The following is an 11,404-nucleotide window of genomic DNA, read 5'->3' as shown; positions in this document are numbered from 1 at the left end:
TTGGTTTTGATTGTGTGATATGCTGCTGTGCCACTTCTAGCGAACCGGAACGAATCGTTCCTCCCGCGAAACGGTCGTTATCGAACCATAAATTATCGCCCACAGTACTTTCGGGAAATAAACATCAGCAACTTCCCGCTAAATTAAGTAGCCAAACTGACCGAGACGCCATGAGACCACTGGGCATCCGAAACCGTGAAAGGATTGTGGAAGCGCGAAGCATAGAAAGAGAGCTTTTTGCCTTCTGGGCACAAGTTTGTTGTTATCAGTCAAAAAGTTCCATCATTTCAGTACACCCATTCAGGGCAAAATTGTATTCTAACGAAACGATGGAAGAAAGTAATTTTGCAAAAGCATAGTAGGTTAAGTTTAAGGGTTCCTGGGACAAAGTAAACACTGATCGGAATTTTTACCACGCTTCGTTGATCGTTTCCTGTGCTTTTCTCTAGCGTGCTGAGCTCCATGCTTCTGGGAAGGCTCTGCAAGGATTCCCCAGAGCAACATACAAAAAAAAAACGCTGCTATCTATCGAGAATTATGCTTCCGTTCTCTTCGACCTTTGGGAAAATAATAAGTAAAAAGACATACTTACAGAACACTACTGCTGCACTTGAGAAGCCGCTTCAAGCTGGTTCGAGAGCTTACCTCGCATGAATGGGTTTTCGTTTTGGAAACGGATTTTTCTGGAGTTTTTTTTCCATTTAAAGAACGAAACGAGGTGCTTCAAGCCAGTCGGGAAATGTTTCCATCGACCGGAAGCTTCCACTGTTGCCGGGTGAACGATCTTTACGATGAACGTTGAACCATGGAAGCGGAAATAAAATTTCCATATTACCTAAACCTCACAAGAGGCATATTACAGGAAGAAGACACTTTTTAAATTCTGTAGCTTCTCAGTTTCTTTTTAAATTAAAATTCTATAAGATCCCAACGACCAAGCAACACTTTTCTCAATCAAAATAATAGTGTTTCGTAACACTTTCCTCACATGCAACTGTGGATGAAAGATCTTCGTTCTAACGTTCGATATGCGTGTTGGTGGCACGTGGTAGACATTTTCCGGCCAACATAACCATCATTAATCACATTGTCGGTTCTAAGTCACGTACGGCTCATTCACAGCCCGGTCAATCATGTCCGGACATAATCGAGCCCTTTGTTGCGTGACCGTTGATGCCTCCGACCTTTTGTGATGGCAGCATTCTTGGCGTGTGTGGCGAAAGCGCTTTTCCGACGGGCTACTTTGATTGATTTTCTACTTTGACTGTTTCGTACTCGATACGTATCAAGCCAGGGTGGCTTTAATGATGCATGCCGTCTGTTGAAGTGGAGGCATTAAAGGATCGATGCGCTTGGCGCAGGGTGGACACGCAAAATGCACGATGCTATAATTTCCGTAATGTACATTATCACAACCCACACGGCTGATATCGTTCCTCGAATGTTGTGCTGCAATCCGGGATCGAATCGCAATGCTACAATTACGCACAGGTTGGTAATGTCCTTTGGCTCATTCGGTGGCACTTATCGCGCGTATACAGTGAGCATTTATTTTTCCACTCTCAATCGTCTATTTTCCTAAGCATCGCACGTGCTCCGTGGTTGCGGTTCTCTCCACGAGCCACGACGATCGTCATCAGGAATAAATTCCAAACACACATTCTAATTTTGCTGCGAGCTAATGGTGTACCCGAGGAGAGCATCCGTAACATTCCACAGCAGTCGTACCAAATTACGCAATCCAAAAGAAGGACGCTTTTGTGTCGTTGCTCGGGTGGAATTCACATGCAACCTTCGAAGACGCGTGCTGTCCTAATAGAACAGGGCTTGCTATTTGAGATGGCTGGAGGAATTCTTCGTCCCAAGTATCGATCGTGTAGGAGCTAGCAAACGTTCCTGGGGGAATTAATAGAAAGTCTCATGGGCACGGGCGGACATAAATCGGATTAATACCATTGATGGCGGCAACTTGGGGCATTGGGTCTTTGATGGGGCTCGTTGCCCAAACGTATGTGAATACTTCCCGAATCGAGCACGTTAATCGCTAGCATGTTTAGTGGCGATTCATTCCACAAACCCCTCGAAGCGTATTCAGTTTTTATTTCTGTTTGAATTGGTTGAGGTATCACGAAGCATAATGTCAAATTTTCCAATATCAGAGTTTGGGGCTGCGAATGATTTGCAACACTCTAACTGGTTTGATGATTGGTTACAAAATGACACAAATGTCAGCTATTTTTTTTAGACGAATCGATCATAAAAAAATTGCATCACATCTCCCCAAACGGCAGCCTAACGAAACCAGGTTCTTTCGTTCGGAGCCAACATCACGCTGGGCCGATCATTTGAATAACAAGTGCGAGCTTTCTCTGCCCGGCTCACCTAATGCATGCATTATTAGACCGCTTTTTGTATATCCAGCTTGAGGTGGTATAGTCGAAATAGCCAACAAACAAACAGCCTGGTATCATCAAAAGTATCTCTTTTTCAGCCACCTCACACCAGCCGAACCGGTGTCGGGTCCGCGCTTTAAAGCGCAACATTTATTCAACATCAGCTTCCGCGCCATAAAATTTGCAAAATCCGTTTGACGGAAACCGCGCCACAGAGCACGCGGCATCGCACTGCCAGCTACCCAGCCAGCAACGGCCAGCGTTCCATCGTTGGTTCGGCTGTCGTCGTCGTTAGATCGGCGCGCTACCGAACCCGAACATGGGGCGAGTTTTCCCCGAGCACGCTGCCGAACAGGGCCAGCCGGGTCAGACCGTTGGAGCTGCGTTTGGGGCCCGCACGGCCAAACCATTCAAACGCGTTCACCAAAACGCCACTAACGCACCGACAACCGCGTGGACTGTACGCGCGTATACGCGTGGGGCTGGTGAATTTTTGTACGTGCGTGCTTGGCGTTTCGTCCTGTCGCGGTTGTGGGGGAAAAACTCTGATCACATTCGAGGAAACACTTTTGATCAACGGTCCCCATGGTGGTGGATATTTTTGGTCGTGTGTGAGGCTGTAATCATTAGACCCGAAAGGTTTGACGGCGTATCCGCGTGTTCACTGTGACGTGCATCACCCGGAGTACTTGGATAAGCAGCGTTTCGTTGCCCCGAGTGACGAAAGTGCCAAAAATTTCACTCGACTCGTCCAACCATCAGCAACCATTGGTGGAAAATTCATGTTTAATAAATCAACTCTCTTAATCGACTGAAACGCCAGTGTTGGCAACCGACGGTGCCAGGTGTTCTGAAGAGAGAGAGTGTGTGTGTGTGTTTGAGTGGTTTTTATTAATATTATCTGTTTTTGAGACACTCTGGCCACCGAAATTGGCCAAAGGATGCTCCAACTCGAGTGGGTGTCGAGATCGTGTGGCGGGCACGCGTTTCCAACTCCCCTGCCGAATCGCTGCAAAAGGGGTTGAAAGTGAACGTGCGATATGTTTGTGTGACAACCGCGTGTTGATTGGAGGCAATTCGTTCGATCGTTCCGTACACTTGCCAGCCGGCCGAGGTGAAAAGTGTGCGTCTTGTTTCGCGCCCGTGTGTGGCATTATGCTAATCCGGGTCGTGGTATCGTGCGAAAGGGGCAACATATTCCGCAAGCCAGCACCGGAGCGGGATTGCTAACGCCGTTTAGCGTTTGTGACGGGGGGTCGAGTGAGGCAGATTGATTGCAATGATGGCCACACGAGTGTAAACTGCGTTCCCGCCTACCGGGGCAGATCGTGGACCCGCGTAACGGTGATCGTTAGCCAGCCGTTGCCATCTTTATTTTATCCAGCTCCTTCACGTGATCTAGGTGGGTGAGGAAAATTGGCCCTTTCGAGTGTAATCCGCTTCGCGAAGGTTTGTTTCAAGGTTTCGCCTCGGTGCAGCTGGAGTATGAGTTAACCGAGCTTACATTTTGGAGAGCTTGACACCATTTATCGACTGTGTGGAACATTCTTGGCAACGAAAACAAGCAAAGATAAATTGAAAAATAAAGAGCAATTTTCCACCTCCATTAGGCGAAAGATTGACGAACTTTCGGTAAGTGTTTTTCTTTCACTCCAATGCGAGACAATCCGTGTTTGAAATATAACGTTTGATTATGTTTCCCCATCAATTGCGATACGCAAAATTTTATCAGAAGCGCACACACGTCCATTGCTTCCGCAGGGAGCCGTCAGAAAATAATACGTCTCATGTGGGTGAGATTAAATTCGGTGCTAAAAATCTTTGCTTCTTGCTTCCATGATTGGACGGCGAATGGTAAATAGAAATGACAACACGCACACCCAAAAAAACGAGCCACGAACCGTTTGTACGCATGTTAATGCAGGTGTTAAAACAACCAAATGAGATTTGAAGACTCATTCGAGGTCTTTTAGACTGTACACCTGGGAAATCCCCGAGCGTTCTTATGAGGTGCCATTTACGAAGCACTTAATGCAAGAAGCAACAGGATAATGGAAAGAAAAATGAAAAAAAAACCTAGCTGCCGGATAAAGCTAACATAATTGTTTACGCCAGTGTCAGCGCCGAGCAACAGGTCTACTTTGCACTTCAATGCCATGGCTTCTTTGATCCAAAAAGCAATCATACTTTTTTTGTAAATAATAATCCAAGGTCCGGAGAACGAGGATTCGTTTTGAATATGCCAGTCCGTTTTTATCCATGCAAACATCTGCGATTATAACGCGTACACTAATGTGAAATATGAGCGCAAATAAACAAAAAAAAGGTTCCAGTGAACCATGTTTGAGGCATTTCGGCGAACGAAATAAAATTTGATCTACTTAATGCACGTTGTTTAACAATATGACCTGTTCATTGGCATCATTTTCATCGTTCGCTTGTGCAATAATTAGAATTTTCTTTTTAAAGATACACATCACGGCTTCCGGAAAAGTGATAAATGATTGATGAGGACGCTAGATGTTCTGGACAGAAGAGCGTAAAGAACCTTTCCGACGTGATAAACGTTTCAACATTCGTAAGCTGCTGTGTTTTTCCAATTCCGCAACCTCAAATGCTGTAAACGTTGTAGCTCGGTGAAACGTTTTCCACGAGCTTTTTATCTTGTGGGGCTCTAAATTGAAGATCCATTCTCAGTTATCAGTGCTAAGTGGCATTGTAATTCTTTACTCAATTCCATGGCCGTAGATTTTTACTATCCTTTCCGCACAGCAGGTCACTTCTTTTCCACCCAAGCAACGCTGCGGGCAACAAAAACACCATGATAATTGTACTAACTCGAGTGCGAGGGTTCAACGCAAATGGGACACGGTGCGGCAACCGAGGGAGTGGAGCTGCGTTCCATTGTAATCGGTTTCGATATTTGTTACTGTTCATTTGGCACCGCAATTTTCCCACCCTGTGAACCCCTGCAGATCCCACCGACAAAGGCGTTTCTCGGTGGGGGGTCTGGGATTTGTGGATGGTGGGAGGAAAATCACACCAAACTCACAGTGCACAAGCGAGCGTGCAATTATGATGAATATTTAACCTCTCAGCGGTAGTGGCAGTGCAAGTGCAGTCAAACGCAGACAAATAACGAAATGCAACCCGACAACCCTCACCGTAACGAGGGTTTTGCACGATTGCGTCCTAACACCGGCCCTTTGGGTGGGGTTTTATCATTCCTCCCCATGTCGCTGGTCAGTTCACAGGCCACGCGGCAGGTCAATAGAACGTGGGTGCAATGGACGGTATCGATTTAGAGCTTTTGGTTTTCACTCGAACCATCGGACTAGCTGATAATGTGCATTCGTGGTGGTTGTGGCGAGCATGCTTTCGGTGCTTTTCTTTGCAACCGTTTGACCTTTTGAGCGATGTTTGAGATTTCTTGAAATTTACACACAATTGAGAGTCGATGCGCTCGAGCAGCTTTGTGTCTGTTGCTACGAATATGCAGGGAGAACTTCCTAGAAAGTCTCTCCAAATCGACACCAGCATATTTAAAACCCACGATAAATAACGGCATCGAGTGAAAGCATCCTACAACGTAGAATTGTAAAAACCTTCCGCATTGCAGGAAAAGGCTTGTTTACGAGCTGGCATCGAGGCAAGGATTGAAGAAATGCTAGCGCAAACAAGATCATGCCGCTAATTATCTAGGCTCTTGATGGGGCAATTAAAGTGGTCCCTGTTTTAACCGGTGCGTATCGTCCTGCTTTCCAGACACACCGGAGGATTGTTTTTCTCGCTTCCTTCTCGTCCAATGGGGTCCATTTTGCAAACTTTACCGGTCGGCCTGGTATCTCCACGGGACTACGCTGTCTGGACGAGGTTTGTTACATCCGCTTAGTGACAACCGGTGCCGGCAGCAGGATGTTGTAGCCGATTCGATGGAAAATTAGCGCCAATTACGTTCCACGCTTCAGTTTTTCCGAGCCGTACCTCCGGGATGGTCCCTTGGTCCTTGCGTTGATAGCCCATGGAGCAGGATTCAACAATTACCTGCCTGTGCTTCTCCACGTGTTGGTAAATATCCTACCATCGTCATGCTTAGGGTTGCGGGCTTGCATGGACACGATTTTCAATGTCAGTGGGTAACAGGTGCAGGACCCAATCGATGAGAGATCGAGCCACTTAGGACTCGTTATGGGCAACATTGTTTTAAACCCTAACTCGTGCGCTCGTTCGTCGATTTGCAGTACGAGATGTCGTGACCTGTTTGTCAGGATGAGGACGATGGCGAAGCACAAGTAGATTGAATAACCAGCCAGCGCAGATTCATAGGTTAAAGGCTATTCAAATAAACGGTGCATTAGGGTCATGAATTATTAATATCGATATTTCGCACACACACAAAAAAAGAGCTTGCAGCAAAATTTGCAAACAAGATCGATGAATTTTATTTACACAAATCGATGCGCCGCTAGCCCGGACGCTGGTTTGCATAAGCGCACGATCGGTGTTGTCGAGCATAAATGCAGTTTTTTCTTGCCGAGGACGTCGTTGGAGTTACATGGACGGATTGGACGTTCCTGTGTGTGGCGATAAAGCGTCAATCCTTCGGTCGCTGTTGCTACCAGACGGGACCTGCCATTGCCCAATCGATCGGGGAAATATTTGAAAAGACTCGGCAGGTCCAACGTGCATGTGACACTGGAACAACGGTGCAGGAGATGTCACCTGCAGTATATGAGTTGCTCTTGAAATTCCATCTAACAACAAAAATCCCTTGCTCGTTACGCAACCGGAGTGTTCGGGTCGTATCTGGCTTTGAATTGACAGCGCCATTACACGGAACCGGAACGAGCCGCGGATCGAGTATTGGAAAAATCCGCTAGTCCTTGATGTAATCGCACTCAAGAATGATGGCAGTGCCAACAGCACCGTCCGTTTCGACGTATCGTAAAGCAGGCAGCTTCTGGCAAAAGCCTTCTCTCTATCAATACCAATTTGGGATGATAATTTAAAGCATGATTCCGCTCACGGGCAGCCAATGTTTACGCAAACATTCCGCGTGAGGCCCGTAAATTCCTCTCGAGCGCTGATGAATGGGCGCACCCTTGTGATACGCACCTCCCGTTAGGATGAGATAAGACAGCTACAGTCATTCTGCCAGCGAGTCGATAATTCACTGCCCCCAAACGGACCGCTTTTATCCGTATCCAGTTCACTCTCAGCACGCCCGCGGTGTGATCAAAAGTAAACATCGATTTTTTTCGTGTGTCGAGAATACCCAAGTAAACACCAAGGGTAAACCTTCGCGAGTGGTTTAGCACAAATTGAGCAGCAAACGGAAAACAAATAACTTGACAATTTTCCCAACCAGAAGGCCATCAATCGCAGCAAGCGCTGGAACCTGTGCCTGTTCCAGTGACTTTTAGGCACACGCTCATGGCACGTAGACCTCTAAAATGGCCCCGGTAGCGCATTGCATTTCGACTCACGTGGGCCCATCTGGACGCTTGGGGGATCTGTTTTCGAGTCGTCACGGTTCACGAATTGCCAATTATCGAACCCGGTGCCGGTTTTATGCTCGCTTTAAAACTCCGATCGAAACCCATCGAAACGACAGCCGCATGTTTACAATCCGTGCTCGCGCTGTTGATGTAGCTGGTCTGGGGTGAGTCTACCGGATGCCACTTGATGGCCGCCCTTTCTGGACGCCGAATCCATAATGCAACCGTTTCCCCACGGCAACGGTGTACGATGGCCGCCGTCAGCAAATAGGGGTGGGTTTTCTGCCTTCACGCGAACGCACTTCCACAGCCCACGGCTCATCACCATTTCAGATCATCGACTCAGGCTGCTGGTGAACTGGAATGTCGCGACTTCAGACGAGAGCGAAGAGCAAACTGAACCGAAAACAAAAAAGAAAACGCATGCTGAAATAAATCCGGAGCAACAAACCCCCGCCGTGCCGGGTTGTCCCATTTGGGGTTGTGTTTCACGCCCCGAACGCGCATCCGACACGGCGTGTGAATATTCAGCGGTATCAATTTGCTCGTTTGGTATCGCGAATCCGCCCTGCGAAGGATGGATTTGTTTTTGCATAAAATCCCGCTCCTCGGCGCCAGCGATCTGCTACAGACGCTAATAGAGTCTCCCGGCCTCCCAGGCGACCAGTCAGAAGTCAGTGGGCTACATCCTGACGAACTGACGCTAACAAGCCTACACGGATGATTCGCTTGCTTTTCGTCTGCTGTGTGTTTTGTCCCCACATCGGATTGAATCACAAATGAAGGGCAATAATATTTTCGTCCACTCGAAGCTCCCGTGACTCCAAACGACGTTCGATTGATGGACGAATGAATGGATGACACGCCAGTTCGGTGGCCATCTTTTTTTTACTCATTCTGCAAGGGCTTCGTAAGCCGACTCTGACGCTCGTGCATCCTCACTTCCGGATCCCGCTGGTGGGCTTAGTTTTTATCAATATCGTAATCAATCTGTTGAACGAACGCTGAAAGAGCACGCGGGGTGAAAAGCGAACTCGCTAACTTTTCGGTGCTGATGGCTTCCTTTATTTTCAATTAAATGGCGACCGTGATAACGGCAGTCTTGCTGGTTGCCACCAAAGGGCCGATAAGCAGCGTTCGATTACATGTCCCACTTCGAAAGCTCGTATGACTTCCCGCTGACGTCACACGACCCGGAGTCGGTCATTTTTCATGTTCAACTTGCCGGCTTTGGGCTTTTCGCTCTTCACACGCAACGTTGTTGCACTTTAGCTGGTCGGTGCGGGTTGATTTGGGAATACGGTTGATCAAGATTGTTTCGGGTTGGACGCTTTTCCCGAGCGAGGGCGTTTGAGTGTGGATAAAAAAATGAGCCCCCTCTATTATAGATAAGCTGTTCGAGCACACGTGGCACAAAGAAAATCGATCGAAACTCAATCGAACCATGCTGCAAGTGGACCATCCGGGAGTCCTTAAATTGGGCAGATGGTGCCACTCCACTTACCATATTTCGTTTGCCACCGGCCGATCTTAGATTGCACGGTGTGGTTTTTCTGCTTCCCTGGCAAACCACAAAAAGCAATTCGCCGACGCTGAAAGGCAGCACAAAAATTCAATTTATCCCAGCTAGCAGCCGTTCCAGCTAGGCTGTTTTTCCCATCCCACTGTCCCTGTCTTTCTTCCTGCATCCTGTAACACCGAGAGCTTTCATCCTGTGGGGTCATCCATCATCAATCCGTGTTCATCAACACCGATGGACCGTCTGGTAGTGTGCAACATTCGACATGATGCCCATTTGGCACGTTTACCAGTTTATCATATGAGCAAATGTTGACAATCGTGCGTGCGTTACGTTGATGTTGCCACCTTCCATTATGCTCCGTGGGTGAGGCGGAACCATTCCGGAAGGCACAAACTACTCCATGAAGTGATGTTGGATGCGTGCGTCGTGCCATAGCTGCAATATTATTCATGCTGGAAACGCTCCATCGATCGATGCCTGGTATCGGCATCTCTTCCGGAGGGAACCGGAGAAGCTTGCCATTTTGTTTCTTCTCTTTTGATATTGCCAATCGCGTTCACTCAGGCGTAACGTCTGATAGATGAGCAATGAAGGCAGTACCGAGTGCCGCATGAGCAACAGGCTGCGTAATATGATGGGGCGTTTGTGGAGAACGCCAAATGTATGCAGACATGTGGGTGTGAAGGATGCTAAATCCTAATGTGAAGGATCCGAATCTTCGCGCGTATGCTCCCACACAAGGGAGCGTTTGTTGAAGCTTCCGAAAAGTTTCAGAATCTACATTTAGCCAAGACCAATCAAGGCCATGAGTACATGAGTGCCTGCTGTAATTTTTTGTTTTGCACATGCTTGGGAGATAATTTCCCCAAGAAGCGAAACGTTTGCGTGTGCGAAAAATAATCACCCCAAAAAAAAGGGGGCTTTCCTAGAAACGGTAACATCTAGCATGCAAGCAAATAGTACTGGAGGAAACTGCGACGTTTTGGTGCTATTTTTAGCAATCCTAACGCCATGCTCAGCATACGTTAAAAGGGTAGGAATTCCGTAACCATGCAGCATATCTCTCAATGCGTAGAACCTGCCCACAGCCAAAACATACTGACGCCGATCACGTGCGGGCGGCTGATTGTCACGCTACGCATGCACCGGGTTTGGTTTTCGGCGCTGTATGACAAGCATTAGGAATTTGGGCAGTCTTTATTTTTTGTGGGACATTACTCAACCTAATGAAAGCGACGATGATGTTGTTACGTGGTGTTCAATTTGCGATACAAGCACACAAATTCAATTTCAGCGCAATTTTCGAGTGCCACATGGCAAAAAAAGCGAAGAAAAAAACACTCAAAACACCCTCCAAACGGTGCGCTAAATTCAATAAATTAATTTAAAAAAGGTGGCTGTCGTGCTCGTTAGAAAACCAACGCCCTCATACAAAATTGTGTGCGCAGGTTTCGGAGCTTCGCGTAATTTTCTCTCAACCTTCACAAGCAGAGCTTCTAAAAATTGATCACACGTGAACGGTCCCGTGCCTCGTTATTCCTAATTCTTTGCCTAATTCTCGATCGCTCTTCAGAGCACTCGCTAAGCTCTCGAGTTGTTCGTTGTCTACATTTTCCGTTTTTTCTTTCGATTTCTGTTAAACTTGTTTCTCGGCTCGACAAACCGTGCTAAATGCATTAATTGCAATTATGGTCAAAGATCGTTCGCATTACGGCCCTTAGCCCTGGCCCTAGCGTTCTTGAGGTTTTTCTGAGGCACTGTTTGGAGGGCCATTAAAATACCGGTCAACAAAATCTGGTGATGTGGTGACTTTTTTTCGGCCACGCCACTTCTAAATGTACACCGGTTTTTTTTTTACTGCTTGCTCTGCCTCATTTCCATACGTGCACATCAGCCTCCGGTTTAGCTAATGACTTGCCCGCGATGTGGCACATTTTCTGCCAACCGTCCAACCGGCAAAGGGCGCTTTACGTTCGTACACGAGATGAAGA

The sequence above is a fragment of the Anopheles nili genome, chromosome 2, assembly GCF_943737925.1.
Source record: "Anopheles nili chromosome 2, idAnoNiliSN_F5_01, whole genome shotgun sequence".
Classification (NCBI taxonomy): Eukaryota; Metazoa; Arthropoda; class Insecta; order Diptera; family Culicidae; genus Anopheles; species Anopheles nili.
The sequence above is the reverse complement of the archived record's forward strand: the minus strand, read 5'-3'. Positions refer to the sequence as shown.